This window comes from Eucyclogobius newberryi, unplaced genomic scaffold (assembly GCF_026437365.1).
Source record: "Eucyclogobius newberryi isolate DKJ021-1_F unplaced genomic scaffold, fEucNew1.0.hap1 SCAF_12, whole genome shotgun sequence".
NCBI lineage: Eukaryota > Metazoa > Chordata > Actinopteri > Gobiiformes > Gobiidae > Eucyclogobius > Eucyclogobius newberryi.
The window spans coordinates 38,732,404-38,749,738 of record NW_027315746.1 but is presented as its reverse complement, the minus strand read 5'-3'; the positions used below and the strand labels follow the sequence as shown (position 1 = coordinate 38,749,738).

At 33.1% G+C, this 17,335-nt stretch overlaps 12 non-coding genes across 12 annotated transcripts; all 12 read right to left on the bottom strand.

The window, feature by feature from the left end:
- Positions 1-915: 915 nt before the first annotated feature.
- LOC140356884 (5S ribosomal RNA) lies at positions 916-1,036 on the bottom strand. The gene has a single exon (XR_011926191.1). It is a non-coding gene; the product is annotated as a 5S ribosomal RNA (ribosomal RNA).
- A 1,255-nt stretch (positions 1,037-2,291) lies between these two features.
- LOC140356882 (5S ribosomal RNA) lies at positions 2,292-2,412 on the bottom strand. The gene has a single exon (XR_011926190.1). It is a non-coding gene; the product is annotated as a 5S ribosomal RNA (ribosomal RNA).
- Positions 2,413-3,668: 1,256 nt separating this feature from the next.
- Positions 3,669-3,787, bottom strand: LOC140356988 (5S ribosomal RNA). The gene has a single exon (XR_011926287.1). It is a non-coding gene; the product is annotated as a 5S ribosomal RNA (ribosomal RNA).
- Positions 3,788-5,038: 1,251 nt separating this feature from the next.
- Positions 5,039-5,159, bottom strand: LOC140356881 (5S ribosomal RNA). The gene has a single exon (XR_011926189.1). It is a non-coding gene; the product is annotated as a 5S ribosomal RNA (ribosomal RNA).
- Positions 5,160-6,411: 1,252 nt separating this feature from the next.
- On the bottom strand, positions 6,412-6,530 carry LOC140356987 (5S ribosomal RNA). The gene has a single exon (XR_011926286.1). It is a non-coding gene; the product is annotated as a 5S ribosomal RNA (ribosomal RNA).
- A 1,253-nt stretch (positions 6,531-7,783) lies between these two features.
- LOC140356815 (5S ribosomal RNA) lies at positions 7,784-7,902 on the bottom strand. The gene has a single exon (XR_011926124.1). It is a non-coding gene; the product is annotated as a 5S ribosomal RNA (ribosomal RNA).
- Positions 7,903-9,157: 1,255 nt separating this feature from the next.
- On the bottom strand, positions 9,158-9,278 carry LOC140356880 (5S ribosomal RNA). The gene has a single exon (XR_011926188.1). It is a non-coding gene; the product is annotated as a 5S ribosomal RNA (ribosomal RNA).
- Positions 9,279-10,532: 1,254 nt separating this feature from the next.
- On the bottom strand, positions 10,533-10,653 carry LOC140356879 (5S ribosomal RNA). Its single transcript, XR_011926187.1, has one exon. It is a non-coding gene; the product is annotated as a 5S ribosomal RNA (ribosomal RNA).
- A 1,253-nt stretch (positions 10,654-11,906) lies between these two features.
- LOC140356878 (5S ribosomal RNA) lies at positions 11,907-12,027 on the bottom strand. Its single transcript, XR_011926186.1, has one exon. It is a non-coding gene; the product is annotated as a 5S ribosomal RNA (ribosomal RNA).
- A 1,254-nt stretch (positions 12,028-13,281) lies between these two features.
- On the bottom strand, positions 13,282-13,402 carry LOC140356877 (5S ribosomal RNA). Its single transcript, XR_011926185.1, has one exon. It is a non-coding gene; the product is annotated as a 5S ribosomal RNA (ribosomal RNA).
- Positions 13,403-14,655: 1,253 nt separating this feature from the next.
- On the bottom strand, positions 14,656-14,776 carry LOC140356875 (5S ribosomal RNA). The gene has a single exon (XR_011926183.1). It is a non-coding gene; the product is annotated as a 5S ribosomal RNA (ribosomal RNA).
- A 1,258-nt stretch (positions 14,777-16,034) lies between these two features.
- LOC140356874 (5S ribosomal RNA) lies at positions 16,035-16,155 on the bottom strand. The gene has a single exon (XR_011926182.1). It is a non-coding gene; the product is annotated as a 5S ribosomal RNA (ribosomal RNA).
- Between the last annotated feature and the right edge of the window lie 1,180 nt (positions 16,156-17,335).

Below are 17,335 nucleotides of genomic sequence, written 5' to 3'. Positions count from 1 at the left end.
AAAAAATGCTGATGGCGCCTGGTATTTTTGCATAAATTACTCTCAAAATGTACAAAAGTAGCAGGACAGCAATGTTTTGCTTAGTTTTTGCTTAAAATACTCTTTTTATCTTTAATTTACACTCAATTGTTTCAAAAAATGCTTTCCGCACCTGATATTTTTACATATTTTTTTACAAGCTTCAAAATATTTTTGGGGGCATAAAATATTCTCTCAAATGTACAAAAGTAGCAGGACAACAATGTTTTTTTTTTTTTTGCATTAATACTCTTTTTTTTTTTTTATATATATAAAACAGGTAAATTGTGCTGAACATTTTTACATACTTTTAACAGGCTTCAAAATATATATATATATTTTTTGGCCTAAAATACTCTCAAATGTACAAAAGTAGCAAGACAGTAAAGTTTTGTTTTGATTTTTTTGCTTAAAATACTCTATATTTTTATCTTTATTTTACACTCAATTGTTTAAAAAATGCTTTCAGCACCTGGTATTTTTTACATACTTTTTACAAGCTTCAAAATATTTTTGGGGCATAAAATACTCGCTCAAAATGTACAAAAGTAGCAGGACAACAATGTTTCTCAGGGGTTTCTTGGGGCATAAATACTCTTTTTTTATTTTTTATTAAACAGGTCAATTGCGTTGAAAATTGCTTTCAGCACCTGGTATTTTTACATCCTTTTTTACAAGTTTCAGAATATATTTTTTGGTCATAAAAGACTCTAAATGTACAAAAGTAGCAGGACAGCTCCCTCTGCTGTCCATATTCTAAATGGCAGTTTGTACAAAAATGTGTGATTTTAAAGTCAAATTGACTGTGTTTTTGGTTCCACTTTAGTTTCAAAATATGCACACATACTGTGTTTCTTTGTTTCTTTGTCTGTTGAAGGCTTTACAAAAGAAGATAAAAGCTTACAGCACCTGGTATTCCCAGGCGCTGTCTCCCATCCAAGTACTAACCAGGCCCGACCCTGCTTAGCTTCCGAGATCAGACGAGATCGGGCGTGTTCAGGGTGGTATGGCCGTAAGCGAAGGGCTCTGGGGTGGAGACTGCTTTTATATCCATGTTTCACCAGCTCCAGATGGGGAATGGGACTCGTGCTTTTCCAGGAGGAACAGACAAGCTTTTCTTGTCAACTTGACTCTTTCAACCTAAAGAAAACCCTGCTCAAATGTAAGAGTCAATGTTTCAAGACACCTTTTGGGCTTTCTTTATCATTTGGCCATTTCCCTGCTTTTAGCCTGAATATTATTCTATTATTCCTATGTGTTTTGGCATAAAATACTCTGTTTCCATGAAATACATAGAAAATACCATATAGGCACCACCTGTTTAGTCAAAATAAGTTTTTAGTTTTGTAAATCATTTCAAAAAATGCTGATGGCGCCTGGTATTTTTGCATAAATTACTCTCAAAATGTACAAAAGTAGCAGGACAGCAATGTTTTGCTTAGTTTTTGCTTAAAATACTCTTTTTTATCTTTAATTTACACTCAATTGTTTCAAAAAATGCTTTCCGCACCTGATATTTTTTACATATTTTTTTACAAGCTTCAAAATATTTTTGGGGGCATAAAATATTCTCTCAAATGTACAAAAGTAGCAGGACAACAATTTTTTTTTTTTTTTTGCATTAATACTCTTTTTTTTTTTTTATATAAAACAGGTAAATTGTGCTGAACATTTTTACATACTTTTAACAGGCTTCAAAATATATATATATATATTTTTTGGCCTAAAATACTCTCAAATGTACAAAAGTAGCAAGACAGTAAAGTTTTGTTTTGATTTTTTTGCTTAAAATACTCTATATTTTTATCTTTATTTTACACTCAATTGTTTAAAAAATGCTTTCAGCACCTGGTATTTTTTACATACTTTTTACAAGCTTCAAAATATTTTTGGGGCATAAAATACTCGCTCAAAATGTACAAAAGTAGCAGGACAACAATGTTTCTCAGGGGTTTCTTGGGGCATAAATACTCTTTTTTTATTTTTTATTAAACAGGTCAATTGCGTTGAAAATTGCTTTCAGCACCTGGTATTTTTACATCCTTTTTTACAAGTTTCAGAATATATTTTTTGGTCATAAAAGACTCTAAATGTACAAAAGTAGCAGGACAGCTCCCTCTGCTGTCCATATTCTAAATGGCAGTTTGTACAAAAATGTGTGATTTTAAAGTCAAATTGACTGTGTTTTTGGTTCCACTTTAGTTTCAAAATATGCACACATACTGTGTTTCTTTGTTTCTTTGTCTGTTGAAGGCTTTACAAAAGAAGATAAAAGCTTACAGCACCTGGTATTCCCAGGCGCTGTCTCCCATCCAAGTACTAACCAGGCCCGACCCTGCTTAGCTTCCGAGATCAGACGAGATCGGGCGTGTTCAGGGTGGTATGGCCGTAAGCGAAGGGCTCTGGGGTGGAGACTGCTTTTATATCCATGTTTCACCAGCTCCAGATGGGGAATGGGACTCGTGCTTTTCCAGGAGGAACAGACAAGCTTTTCTTGTCAACTTGACTCTTTCAACCTAAAGAAAACCCTGCTCAAATGTAAGAGTCAATGTTTCAAGACACCTTTTGGGCTTTCTTTATCATTTGGCCATTTCCCTGCTTTTAGCCTGAATATTATTCTATTATTCCTATGTGTTTTGGCATAAAATACTCTGTTTCCATGAAATACATAGAAAATACCATATAGGCACCACCTGTTTAGTCAAAATAAGTTTTTAGTTTTGTAAATCATTTCAAAAAATGCTGATGGCGCCTGGTATTTTTGCATAAATTACTCTCAAAATGTACAAAAGTAGCAGGACAGCAATGTTTTGCTTAGTTTTTGCTTAAAATACTCTTTTTATCTTTAATTTACACTCAATTGTTTCAAAAAATGCTTTCCGCACCTGATATTTTTACATATTTTTTTACAAGCTTCAAAATATTTTTGGGGGCATAAAATATTCTCTCAAATGTACAAAAGTAGCAGGACAACAATGTTTTTTTTTTTTTTGCATTAATACTCTTTTTTTTTTTTTTTTATAAAACAGGTAAATTGTGCTGAACATTTTTACATACTTTTAACAGGCTTCAAAATATATATATATATATATTTTTTGGCCTAAAATACTCTCAAATGTACAAAAGTAGCAAGACAGTAAAGTTTTGTTTTGATTTTTTTGCTTAAAATACTCTATATTTTTATCTTTATTTTACACTCAATTGTTTAAAAAATGCTTTCAGCACCTGGTATTTTTTACATACTTTTTACAAGCTTCAAAATATTTTTGGGGCATAAAATACTCGCTCAAAATGTACAAAAGTAGCAGGACAACAATGTTTCTCAGGGGTTTCTTGGGGCATAAATACTCTTTTTTTATTTTTTATTAAACAGGTCAATTGCGTTGAAAATTGCTTTCAGCACCTGGTATTTTTACATCCTTTTTTACAAGTTTCAGAATATATTTTTTGGTCATAAAAGACTCTAAATGTACAAAAGTAGCAGGACAGCTCCCTCTGCTGTCCATATTCTAAATGGCAGTTTGTACAAAAATGTGTGATTTTAAAGTCAAATTGACTGTGTTTTTGGTTCCACTTTAGTTTCAAAATATGCACACATACTGTGTTTCTTTGTTTCTTTGTCTGTTGAAGGCTTTACAAAAGAAGATAAAAGCTTACAGCACCTGGTATTCCCAGGCGGTCTCCCATCCAAGTACTAACCAGGCCCGACCCTGCTTAGCTTCCGAGATCAGACGAGATCGGGCGTGTTCAGGGTGGTATGGCCGTAAGCGAAGGGCTCTGGGGTGGAGACTGCTTTTATATCCATGTTTCACCAGCTCCAGATGGGGAATGGGACTCGTGCTTTTCCAGGAGGAACAGACAAGCTTTTCTTGTCAACTTGACTCTTTCAACCTAAAGAAAACCCTGCTCAAATGTAAGAGTCAATGTTTCAAGACACCTTTTGGGCTTTCTTTATCATTTGGCCATTTCCCTGCTTTTAGCCTGAATATTATTCTATTATTCCTATGTGTTTTGGCATAAAATACTCTGTTTCCATGAAATACATAGAAAATACCATATAGGCACCACCTGTTTAGTCAAAATAAGTTTTTAGTTTTGTAAATCATTTCAAAAAATGCTGATGGCGCCTGGTATTTTTGCATAAATTACTCTCAAAATGTACAAAAGTAGCAGGACAGCAATGTTTTGCTTAGTTTTTGCTTAAAATACTCTTTTTATCTTTAATTTACACTCAATTGTTTCAAAAAATGCTTTCCGCACCTGATATTTTTTACATATTTTTTTACAAGCTTCAAAATATTTTTGGGGGCATAAAATATTCTCTCAAATGTACAAAAGTAGCAGGACAACAATTTTTTTTTTTTTTTTGCATTAATACTTTTTTTTTTTTTTTTATAAAACAGGTAAATTGTGCTGAACATTTTTACATACTTTTAACAGGCTTCAAAATATATATATATATTTTTTGGCCTAAAATACTCTCAAATGTACAAAAGTAGCAAGACAGTAAAGTTTTGTTTTGATTTTTTTGCTTAAAATACTCTATATTTTTATCTTTATTTTACACTCAATTGTTTAAAAAATGCTTTCAGCACCTGGTATTTTTTACATACTTTTTACAAGCTTCAAAATATTTTTGGGGCATAAAATACTCGCTCAAAATGTACAAAAGTAGCAGGACAACAATGTTTCTCAGGGGTTTCTTGGGGCATAAATACTCTTTTTTTATTTTTTATTAAACAGGTCAATTGCGTTGAAAATTGCTTTCAGCACCTGGTATTTTTACATCCTTTTTTACAAGTTTCAGAATATATTTTTTGGTCATAAAAGACTCTAAATGTACAAAAGTAGCAGGACAGCTCCCTCTGCTGTCCATATTCTAAATGGCAGTTTGTACAAAAATGTGTGATTTTAAAGTCAAATTGACTGTGTTTTTGGTTCCACTTTAGTTTCAAAATATGCACACATACTGTGTTTCTTTGTTTCTTTGTCTGTTGAAGGCTTTACAAAAGAAGATAAAAGCTTACAGCACCTGGTATTCCCAGGCGCTGTCTCCCATCCAAGTACTAACCAGGCCCGACCCTGCTTAGCTTCCGAGATCAGACGAGATCGGGCGTGTTCAGGGTGGTATGGCCGTAAGCGAAGGGCTCTGGGGTGGAGACTGCTTTTATATCCATGTTTCACCAGCTCCAGATGGGGAATGGGACTCGTGCTTTTCCAGGAGGAACAGACAAGCTTTTCTTGTCAACTTGACTCTTTCAACCTAAAGAAAACCCTGCTCAAATGTAAGAGTCAATGTTTCAAGACACCTTTTGGGCTTTCTTTATCATTTGGCCATTTCCCTGCTTTTAGCCTGAATATTATTCTATTATTCCTATGTGTTTTGGCATAAAATACTCTGTTTCCATGAAATACATAGAAAATACCATATAGGCACCACCTGTTTAGTCAAAATAAGTTTTTAGTTTTGTAAATCATTTCAAAAAATGCTGATGGCGCCTGGTATTTTTGCATAAATTACTCTCAAAATGTACAAAAGTAGCAGGACAGCAATGTTTTGCTTAGTTTTTGCTTAAAATACTCTTTTTATCTTTAATTTACACTCAATTGTTTCAAAAAATGCTTTCCGCACCTGATATTTTTACATATTTTTTTACAAGCTTCAAAATATTTTTGGGGGCATAAAATATTCTCTCAAATGTACAAAAGTAGCAGGACAACAATGTTTTTTTTTTTTTTGCATTAATACTCTTTTTTTTTTTTTTTTATAAAACAGGTAAATTGTGCTGAACATTTTTACATACTTTTAACAGGCTTCAAAATATATATATATATTTTTTGGCCTAAAATACTCTCAAATGTACAAAAGTAGCAAGACAGTAAAGTTTTGTTTTGATTTTTTTGCTTAAAATACTCTATATTTTTATCTTTATTTTACACTCAATTGTTTAAAAAATGCTTTCAGCACCTGGTATTTTTTACATACTTTTTACAAGCTTCAAAATATTTTTGGGGCATAAAATACTCGCTCAAAATGTACAAAAGTAGCAGGACAACAATGTTTCTCAGGGGTTTCTTGGGGCATAAATACTCTTTTTTTATTTTTTATTAAACAGGTCAATTGCGTTGAAAATTGCTTTCAGCACCTGGTATTTTTACATCCTTTTTTACAAGTTTCAGAATATATTTTTTGGTCATAAAAGACTCTAAATGTACAAAAGTAGCAGGACAGCTCCCTCTGCTGTCCATATTCTAAATGGCAGTTTGTACAAAAATGTGTGATTTTAAAGTCAAATTGACTGTGTTTTTGGTTCCACTTTAGTTTCAAAATATGCACACATACTGTGTTTCTTTGTTTCTTTGTCTGTTGAAGGCTTTACAAAAGAAGATAAAAGCTTACAGCACCTGGTATTCCCAGGCGGTCTCCCATCCAAGTACTAACCAGGCCCGACCCTGCTTAGCTTCCGAGATCAGACGAGATCGGGCGTGTTCAGGGTGGTATGGCCGTAAGCGAAGGGCTCTGGGGTGGAGACTGCTTTTATATCCATGTTTCACCAGCTCCAGATGGGGAATGGGACTCGTGCTTTTCCAGGAGGAACAGACAAGCTTTTCTTGTCAACTTGACTCTTTCAACCTAAAGAAAACCCTGCTCAAATGTAAGAGTCAATGTTTCAAGACACCTTTTGGGCTTTCTTTATCATTTGGCCATTTCCCTGCTTTTAGCCTGAATATTATTCTATTATTCCTATGTGTTTTGGCATAAAATACTCTGTTTCCATGAAATACATAGAAAATACCATATAGGCACCACCTGTTTAGTCAAAATAAGTTTTTAGTTTTGTAAATCATTTCAAAAAATGCTGATGGCGCCTGGTATTTTTGCATAAATTACTCTCAAAATGTACAAAAGTAGCAGGACAGCAATGTTTTGCTTAGTTTTTGCTTAAAATACTCTTTTTATCTTTAATTTACACTCAATTGTTTCAAAAAATGCTTTCCGCACCTGATATTTTTACATATTTTTTTACAAGCTTCAAAATATTTTTGGGGGCATAAAATATTCTCTCAAATGTACAAAAGTAGCAGGACAACAATTTTTTTTTTTTTTTTGCATTAATACTCTTTTTTTTTTTTTTTTATAAAACAGGTAAATTGTGCTGAACATTTTTACATACTTTTAACAGGCTTCAAAATATATATATATATTTTTTGGCCTAAAATACTCTCAAATGTACAAAAGTAGCAAGACAGTAAAGTTTTGTTTTGATTTTTTTGCTTAAAATACTCTATATTTTTATCTTTATTTTACACTCAATTGTTTAAAAAATGCTTTCAGCACCTGGTATTTTTTACATACTTTTTACAAGCTTCAAAATATTTTTGGGGCATAAAATACTCGCTCAAAATGTACAAAAGTAGCAGGACAACAATGTTTCTCAGGGGTTTCTTGGGGCATAAATACTCTTTTTTTTATTTTTTATTAAACAGGTCAATTGCGTTGAAAATTGCTTTCAGCACCTGGTATTTTTACATCCTTTTTTACAAGTTTCAGAATATATTTTTTGGTCATAAAAGACTCTAAATGTACAAAAGTAGCAGGACAGCTCCCTCTGCTGTCCATATTCTAAATGGCAGTTTGTACAAAAATGTGTGATTTTAAAGTCAAATTGACTGTGTTTTTGGTTCCACTTTAGTTTCAAAATATGCACACATACTGTGTTTCTTTGTTTCTTTGTCTGTTGAAGGCTTTACAAAAGAAGATAAAAGCTTACAGCACCTGGTATTCCCAGGCGGTCTCCCATCCAAGTACTAACCAGGCCCGACCCTGCTTAGCTTCTGAGATCAGACGAGATCGGGCGTGTTCAGGGTGGTATGGCCGTAAGCGAAGGGCTCTGGGGTGGAGACTGCTTTTATATCCATGTTTCACCAGCTCCAGATGGGGAATGGGACTCGTGCTTTTCCAGGAGGAACAGACAAGCTTTTCTTGTCAACTTGACTCTTTCAACCTAAAGAAAACCCTGCTCAAATGTAAGAGTCAATGTTTCAAGACACCTTTTGGGCTTTCTTTATCATTTGGCCATTTCCCTGCTTTTAGCCTGAATATTATTCTATTATTCCTATGTGTTTTGGCATAAAATACTCTGTTTCCATGAAATACATAGAAAATACCATATAGGCACCACCTGTTTAGTCAAAATAAGTTTTTAGTTTTGTAAATCATTTCAAAAAATGCTGATGGCGCCTGGTATTTTTGCATAAATTACTCTCAAAATGTACAAAAGTAGCAGGACAGCAATGTTTTGCTTAGTTTTTGCTTAAAATACTCTTTTTATCTTTAATTTACACTCAATTGTTTCAAAAAATGCTTTCCGCACCTGATATTTTTACATATTTTTTTACAAGCTTCAAAATATTTTTGGGGGCATAAAATATTCTCTCAAATGTACAAAAGTAGCAGGACAACAATGTTTTTTTTTTTTTTGCATTAATACTCTTTTTTTTTTTTTATATATATAAAACAGGTAAATTGTGCTGAACATTTTTACATACTTTTAACAGGCTTCAAAATATATATATATATTTTTTGGCCTAAAATACTCTCAAATGTACAAAAGTAGCAAGACAGTAAAGTTTTGTTTTGATTTTTTTGCTTAAAATACTCTATATTTTTATCTTTATTTTACACTCAATTGTTTAAAAAATGCTTTCAGCACCTGGTATTTTTTACATACTTTTTACAAGCTTCAAAATATTTTTGGGGCATAAAATACTCGCTCAAAATGTACAAAAGTAGCAGGACAACAATGTTTCTCAGGGGTTTCTTGGGGCATAAATACTCTTTTTTTATTTTTTATTAAACAGGTCAATTGCGTTGAAAATTGCTTTCAGCACCTGGTATTTTTACATCCTTTTTTACAAGTTTCAGAATATATTTTTTGGTCATAAAAGACTCTAAATGTACAAAAGTAGCAGGACAGCTCCCTCTGCTGTCCATATTCTAAATGGCAGTTTGTACAAAAATGTGTGATTTTAAAGTCAAATTGACTGTGTTTTTGGTTCCACTTTAGTTTCAAAATATGCACACATACTGTGTTTCTTTGTTTCTTTGTCTGTTGAAGGCTTTACAAAAGAAGATAAAAGCTTACAGCACCTGGTATTCCCAGGCGCTGTCTCCCATCCAAGTACTAACCAGGCCCGACCCTGCTTAGCTTCCGAGATCAGACGAGATCGGGCGTGTTCAGGGTGGTATGGCCGTAAGCGAAGGGCTCTGGGGTGGAGACTGCTTTTATATCCATGTTTCACCAGCTCCAGATGGGGAATGGGACTCGTGCTTTTCCAGGAGGAACAGACAAGCTTTTCTTGTCAACTTGACTCTTTCAACCTAAAGAAAACCCTGCTCAAATGTAAGAGTCAATGTTTCAAGACACCTTTTGGGCTTTCTTTATCATTTGGCCATTTCCCTGCTTTTAGCCTGAATATTATTCTATTATTCCTATGTGTTTTGGCATAAAATACTCTGTTTCCATGAAATACATAGAAAATACCATATAGGCACCACCTGTTTAGTCAAAATAAGTTTTTAGTTTTGTAAATCATTTCAAAAAATGCTGATGGCGCCTGGTATTTTTGCATAAATTACTCTCAAAATGTACAAAAGTAGCAGGACAGCAATGTTTTGCTTAGTTTTTGCTTAAAATACTCTTTTTTATCTTTAATTTACACTCAATTGTTTCAAAAAATGCTTTCCGCACCTGATATTTTTTACATATTTTTTTACAAGCTTCAAAATATTTTTGGGGGCATAAAATATTCTCTCAAATGTACAAAAGTAGCAGGACAACAATTTTTTTTTTTTTTTTGCATTAATACTCTTTTTTTTTTTTTTTTATAAAACAGGTAAATTGTGCTGAACATTTTTACATACTTTTAACAGGCTTCAAAATATATATATATATTTTTTGGCCTAAAATACTCTCAAATGTACAAAAGTAGCAAGACAGTAAAGTTTTGTTTTGATTTTTTTGCTTAAAATACTCTATATTTTTATCTTTATTTTACACTCAATTGTTTAAAAAATGCTTTCAGCACCTGGTATTTTTTACATACTTTTTACAAGCTTCAAAATATTTTTGGGGCATAAAATACTCGCTCAAAATGTACAAAAGTAGCAGGACAACAATGTTTCTCAGGGGTTTCTTGGGGCATAAATACTCTTTTTTTATTTTTTATTAAACAGGTCAATTGCGTTGAAAATTGCTTTCAGCACCTGGTATTTTTACATCCTTTTTTACAAGTTTCAGAATATATTTTTTGGTCATAAAAGACTCTAAATGTACAAAAGTAGCAGGACAGCTCCCTCTGCTGTCCATATTCTAAATGGCAGTTTGTACAAAAATGTGTGATTTTAAAGTCAAATTGACTGTGTTTTTGGTTCCACTTTAGTTTCAAAATATGCACACATACTGTGTTTCTTTGTTTCTTTGTCTGTTGAAGGCTTTACAAAAGAAGATAAAAGCTTACAGCACCTGGTATTCCCAGGCGCTGTCTCCCATCCAAGTACTAACCAGGCCCGACCCTGCTTAGCTTCCGAGATCAGACGAGATCGGGCGTGTTCAGGGTGGTATGGCCGTAAGCGAAGGGCTCTGGGGTGGAGACTGCTTTTATATCCATGTTTCACCAGCTCCAGATGGGGAATGGGACTCGTGCTTTTCCAGGAGGAACAGACAAGCTTTTCTTGTCAACTTGACTCTTTCAACCTAAAGAAAACCCTGCTCAAATGTAAGAGTCAATGTTTCAAGACACCTTTTGGGCTTTCTTTATCATTTGGCCATTTCCCTGCTTTTAGCCTGAATATTATTCTATTATTCCTATGTGTTTTGGCATAAAATACTCTGTTTCCATGAAATACATAGAAAATACCATATAGGCACCACCTGTTTAGTCAAAATAAGTTTTTAGTTTTGTAAATCATTTCAAAAAATGCTGATGGCGCCTGGTATTTTTGCATAAATTACTCTCAAAATGTACAAAAGTAGCAGGACAGCAATGTTTTGCTTAGTTTTTGCTTAAAATACTCTTTTTATCTTTAATTTACACTCAATTGTTTCAAAAAATGCTTTCCGCACCTGATATTTTTACATATTTTTTTACAAGCTTCAAAATATTTTTGGGGGCATAAAATATTCTCTCAAATGTACAAAAGTAGCAGGACAACAATGTTTTTTTTTTTTTTTGCATTAATACTCTTTTTTTTTTTTTTTTATAAAACAGGTAAATTGTGCTGAACATTTTTACATACTTTTAACAGGCTTCAAAATATATATATATATTTTTTGGCCTAAAATACTCTCAAATGTACAAAAGTAGCAAGACAGTAAAGTTTTGTTTTGATTTTTTTGCTTAAAATACTCTATATTTTTATCTTTATTTTACACTCAATTGTTTAAAAAATGCTTTCAGCACCTGGTATTTTTTACATACTTTTTACAAGCTTCAAAATATTTTTGGGGCATAAAATACTCGCTCAAAATGTACAAAAGTAGCAGGACAACAATGTTTCTCAGGGGTTTCTTGGGGCATAAATACTCTTTTTTTATTTTTTATTAAACAGGTCAATTGCGTTGAAAATTGCTTTCAGCACCTGGTATTTTTACATCCTTTTTTACAAGTTTCAGAATATATTTTTTGGTCATAAAAGACTCTAAATGTACAAAAGTAGCAGGACAGCTCCCTCTGCTGTCCATATTCTAAATGGCAGTTTGTACAAAAATGTGTGATTTTAAAGTCAAATTGACTGTGTTTTTGGTTCCACTTTAGTTTCAAAATATGCACACATACTGTGTTTCTTTGTTTCTTTGTCTGTTGAAGGCTTTACAAAAGAAGATAAAAGCTTACAGCACCTGGTATTCCCAGGCGCTGTCTCCCATCCAAGTACTAACCAGGCCCGACCCTGCTTAGCTTCCGAGATCAGACGAGATCGGGCGTGTTCAGGGTGGTATGGCCGTAAGCGAAGGGCTCTGGGGTGGAGACTGCTTTTATATCCATGTTTCACCAGCTCCAGATGGGGAATGGGACTCGTGCTTTTCCAGGAGGAACAGACAAGCTTTTCTTGTCAACTTGACTCTTTCAACCTAAAGAAAACCCTGCTCAAATGTAAGAGTCAATGTTTCAAGACACCTTTTGGGCTTTCTTTATCATTTGGCCATTTCCCTGCTTTTAGCCTGAATATTATTCTATTATTCCTATGTGTTTTGGCATAAAATACTCTGTTTCCATGAAATACATAGAAAATACCATATAGGCACCACCTGTTTAGTCAAAATAAGTTTTTAGTTTTGTAAATCATTTCAAAAAATGCTGATGGCGCCTGGTATTTTTGCATAAATTACTCTCAAAATGTACAAAAGTAGCAGGACAGCAATGTTTTGCTTAGTTTTTGCTTAAAATACTCTTTTTTATCTTTAATTTACACTCAATTGTTTCAAAAAATGCTTTCCGCACCTGATATTTTTTACATATTTTTTTACAAGCTTCAAAATATTTTTGGGGGCATAAAATATTCTCTCAAATGTACAAAAGTAGCAGGACAACAATTTTTTTTTTTTTTTTGCATTAATACTCTTTTTTTTTTTTTTTTATAAAACAGGTAAATTGTGCTGAACATTTTTACATACTTTTAACAGGCTTCAAAATATATATATATTTTTTTTGGCCTAAAATACTCTCAAATGTACAAAAGTAGCAAGACAGTAAAGTTTTGTTTTGATTTTTTTGCTTAAAATACTCTATATTTTTATCTTTATTTTACACTCAATTGTTTAAAAAATGCTTTCAGCACCTGGTATTTTTTACATACTTTTTACAAGCTTCAAAATATTTTTGGGGCATAAAATACTCGCTCAAAATGTACAAAAGTAGCAGGACAACAATGTTTCTCAGGGGTTTCTTGGGGCATAAATACTCTTTTTTTATTTTTTATTAAACAGGTCAATTGCGTTGAAAATTGCTTTCAGCACCTGGTATTTTTACATCCTTTTTTACAAGTTTCAGAATATATTTTTTGGTCATAAAAGACTCTAAATGTACAAAAGTAGCAGGACAGCTCCCTCTGCTGTCCATATTCTAAATGGCAGTTTGTACAAAAATGTGTGATTTTAAAGTCAAATTGACTGTGTTTTTGGTTCCACTTTAGTTTCAAAATATGCACACATACTGTGTTTCTTTGTTTCTTTGTCTGTTGAAGGCTTTACAAAAGAAGATAAAAGCTTACAGCACCTGGTATTCCCAGGCGCTGTCTCCCATCCAAGTACTAACCAGGCCCGACCCTGCTTAGCTTCCGAGATCAGACGAGATCGGGCGTGTTCAGGGTGGTATGGCCGTAAGCGAAGGGCTCTGGGGTGGAGACTGCTTTTATATCCATGTTTCACCAGCTCCAGATGGGGAATGGGACTCGTGCTTTTCCAGGAGGAACAGACAAGCTTTTCTTGTCAACTTGACTCTTTCAACCTAAAGAAAACCCTGCTCAAATGTAAGAGTCAATGTTTCAAGACACCTTTTGGGCTTTCTTTATCATTTGGCCATTTCCCTGCTTTTAGCCTGAATATTATTCTATTATTCCTATGTGTTTTGGCATAAAATACTCTGTTTCCATGAAATACATAGAAAATACCATATAGGCACCACCTGTTTAGTCAAAATAAGTTTTTAGTTTTGTAAATCATTTCAAAAAATGCTGATGGCGCCTGGTATTTTTGCATAAATTACTCTCAAAATGTACAAAAGTAGCAGGACAGCAATGTTTTGCTTAGTTTTTGCTTAAAATACTCTTTTTATCTTTAATTTACACTCAATTGTTTCAAAAAATGCTTTCCGCACCTGATATTTTTACATATTTTTTTACAAGCTTCAAAATATTTTTGGGGGCATAAAATATTCTCTCAAATGTACAAAAGTAGCAGGACAACAATGTTTTTTTTTTTTTTTGCATTAATACTCTTTTTTTTTTTTTTTTATAAAACAGGTAAATTGTGCTGAACATTTTTACATACTTTTAACAGGCTTCAAAATATATATATATATTTTTTGGCCTAAAATACTCTCAAATGTACAAAAGTAGCAAGACAGTAAAGTTTTGTTTTGATTTTTTTGCTTAAAATACTCTATATTTTTATCTTTATTTTACACTCAATTGTTTAAAAAATGCTTTCAGCACCTGGTATTTTTTACATACTTTTTACAAGCTTCAAAATATTTTTGGGGCATAAAATACTCGCTCAAAATGTACAAAAGTAGCAGGACAACAATGTTTCTCAGGGGTTTCTTGGGGCATAAATACTCTTTTTTTATTTTTTATTAAACAGGTCAATTGCGTTGAAAATTGCTTTCAGCACCTGGTATTTTTACATCCTTTTTTACAAGTTTCAGAATATATTTTTTGGTCATAAAAGACTCTAAATGTACAAAAGTAGCAGGACAGCTCCCTCTGCTGTCCATATTCTAAATGGCAGTTTGTACAAAAATGTGTGATTTTAAAGTCAAATTGACTGTGTTTTTGGTTCCACTTTAGTTTCAAAATATGCACACATACTGTGTTTCTTTGTTTCTTTGTCTGTTGAAGGCTTTACAAAAGAAGATAAAAGCTTACAGCACCTGGTATTCCCAGGCGCTGTCTCCCATCCAAGTACTAACCAGGCCCGACCCTGCTTAGCTTCCGAGATCAGACGAGATCGGGCGTGTTCAGGGTGGTATGGCCGTAAGCGAAGGGCTCTGGGGTGGAGACTGCTTTTATATCCATGTTTCACCAGCTCCAGATGGGGAATGGGACTCGTGCTTTTCCAGGAGGAACAGACAAGCTTTTCTTGTCAACTTGACTCTTTCAACCTAAAGAAAACCCTGCTCAAATGTAAGAGTCAATGTTTCAAGACACCTTTTGGGCTTTCTTTATCATTTGGCCATTTCCCTGCTTTTAGCCTGAATATTATTCTATTATTCCTATGTGTTTTGGCATAAAATACTCTGTTTCCATGAAATACATAGAAAATACCATATAGGCACCACCTGTTTAGTCAAAATAAGTTTTTAGTTTTGTAAATCATTTCAAAAAATGCTGATGGCGCCTGGTATTTTTGCATAAATTACTCTCAAAATGTACAAAAGTAGCAGGACAGCAATGTTTTGCTTAGTTTTTGCTTAAAATACTCTTTTTTATCTTTAATTTACACTCAATTGTTTCAAAAAATGCTTTCCGCACCTGATATTTTTTACATATTTTTTTACAAGCTTCAAAATATTTTTGGGGGCATAAAATATTCTCTCAAATGTACAAAAGTAGCAGGACAACAATTTTTTTTTTTTTTTTGCATTAATACTCTTTTTTTTTTTTTTTTATAAAACAGGTAAATTGTGCTGAACATTTTTACATACTTTTAACAGGCTTCAAAATATATATATATATATATTTTTTGGCCTAAAATACTCTCAAATGTACAAAAGTAGCAAGACAGTAAAGTTTTGTTTTGATTTTTTTGCTTAAAATACTCTATATTTTTATCTTTATTTTACACTCAATTGTTTAAAAAATGCTTTCAGCACCTGGTATTTTTTACATACTTTTTACAAGCTTCAAAATATTTTTGGGGCATAAAATACTCGCTCAAAATGTACAAAAGTAGCAGGACAACAATGTTTCTCAGGGGTTTCTTGGGGCATAAATACTCTTTTTTTATTTTTTATTAAACAGGTCAATTGCGTTGAAAATTGCTTTCAGCACCTGGTATTTTTACATCCTTTTTTACAAGTTTCAGAATATATTTTTTGGTCATAAAAGACTCTAAATGTACAAAAGTAGCAGGACAGCTCCCTCTGCTGTCCATATTCTAAATGGCAGTTTGTACAAAAATGTGTGATTTTAAAGTCAAATTGACTGTGTTTTTGGTTCCACTTTAGTTTCAAAATATGCACACATACTGTGTTTCTTTGTTTCTTTGTCTGTTGAAGGCTTTACAAAAGAAGATAAAAGCTTACAGCACCTGGTATTCCCAGGCGCTGTCTCCCATCCAAGTACTAACCAGGCCCGACCCTGCTTAGCTTCCGAGATCAGACGAGATCGGGCGTGTTCAGGGTGGTATGGCCGTAAGCGAAGGGCTCTGGGGTGGAGACTGCTTTTATATCCATGTTTCACCAGCTCCAGATGGGGAATGGGACTCGTGCTTTTCCAGGAGGAACAGACAAGCTTTTCTTGTCAACTTGACTCTTTCAACCTAAAGAAAACCCTGCTCAAATGTAAGAGTCAATGTTTCAAGACACCTTTTGGGCTTTCTTTATCATTTGGCCATTTCCCTGCTTTTAGCCTGAATATTATTCTATTATTCCTATGTGTTTTGGCATAAAATACTCTGTTTCCATGAAATACATAGAAAATACCATATAGGCACCACCTGTTTAGTCAAAATAAGTTTTTAGTTTTGTAAATCATTTCAAAAAATGCTGATGGCGCCTGGTATTTTTGCATAAATTACTCTCAAAATGTACAAAAGTAGCAGGACAGCAATGTTTTGCTTAGTTTTTGCTTAAAATACTCTTTTTATCTTTAATTTACACTCAATTGTTTCAAAAAATGCTTTCCGCACCTGATATTTTTACATATTTTTTTACAAGCTTCAAAATATTTTTGGGGGCATAAAATATTCTCTCAAATGTACAAAAGTAGCAGGACAACAATTTTTTTTTTTTTTTTGCATTAATACTCTTTTTTTTTTTTTTATAAAACAGGTAAATTGTGCTGAACATTTTTACATACTTTTAACAGGCTTCAAAATATATATATATATTTTTTGGCCTAAAATACTCTCAAATGTACAAAAGTAGCAAGACAGTAAAGTTTTGTTTTGATTTTTTTGCTTAAAATACTCTATATTTTTATCTTTATTTTACACTCAATTGTTTAAAAAATGCTTTCAGCACCTGGTATTTTTTACATACTTTTTACAAGCTTCAAAATATTTTTGGGGCATAAAATACTCGCTCAAAATGTACAAAAGTAGCAGGACAACAATGTTTCTCAGGGGTTTCTTGGGGCATAAATACTCTTTTTTTTATTTTTTATTAAACAGGTCAATTGCGTTGAAAATTGCTTTCAGCACCTGGTATTTTTACATCCTTTTTTACAAGTTTCAGAATATATTTTTTGGTCATAAAAGACTCTAAATGTACAAAAGTAGCAGGACAGCTCCCTCTGCTGTCCATATTCTAAATGGCAGTTTGTACAAAAATGTGTGATTTTAAAGTCAAATTGACTGTGTTTTTGGTTCCACTTTAG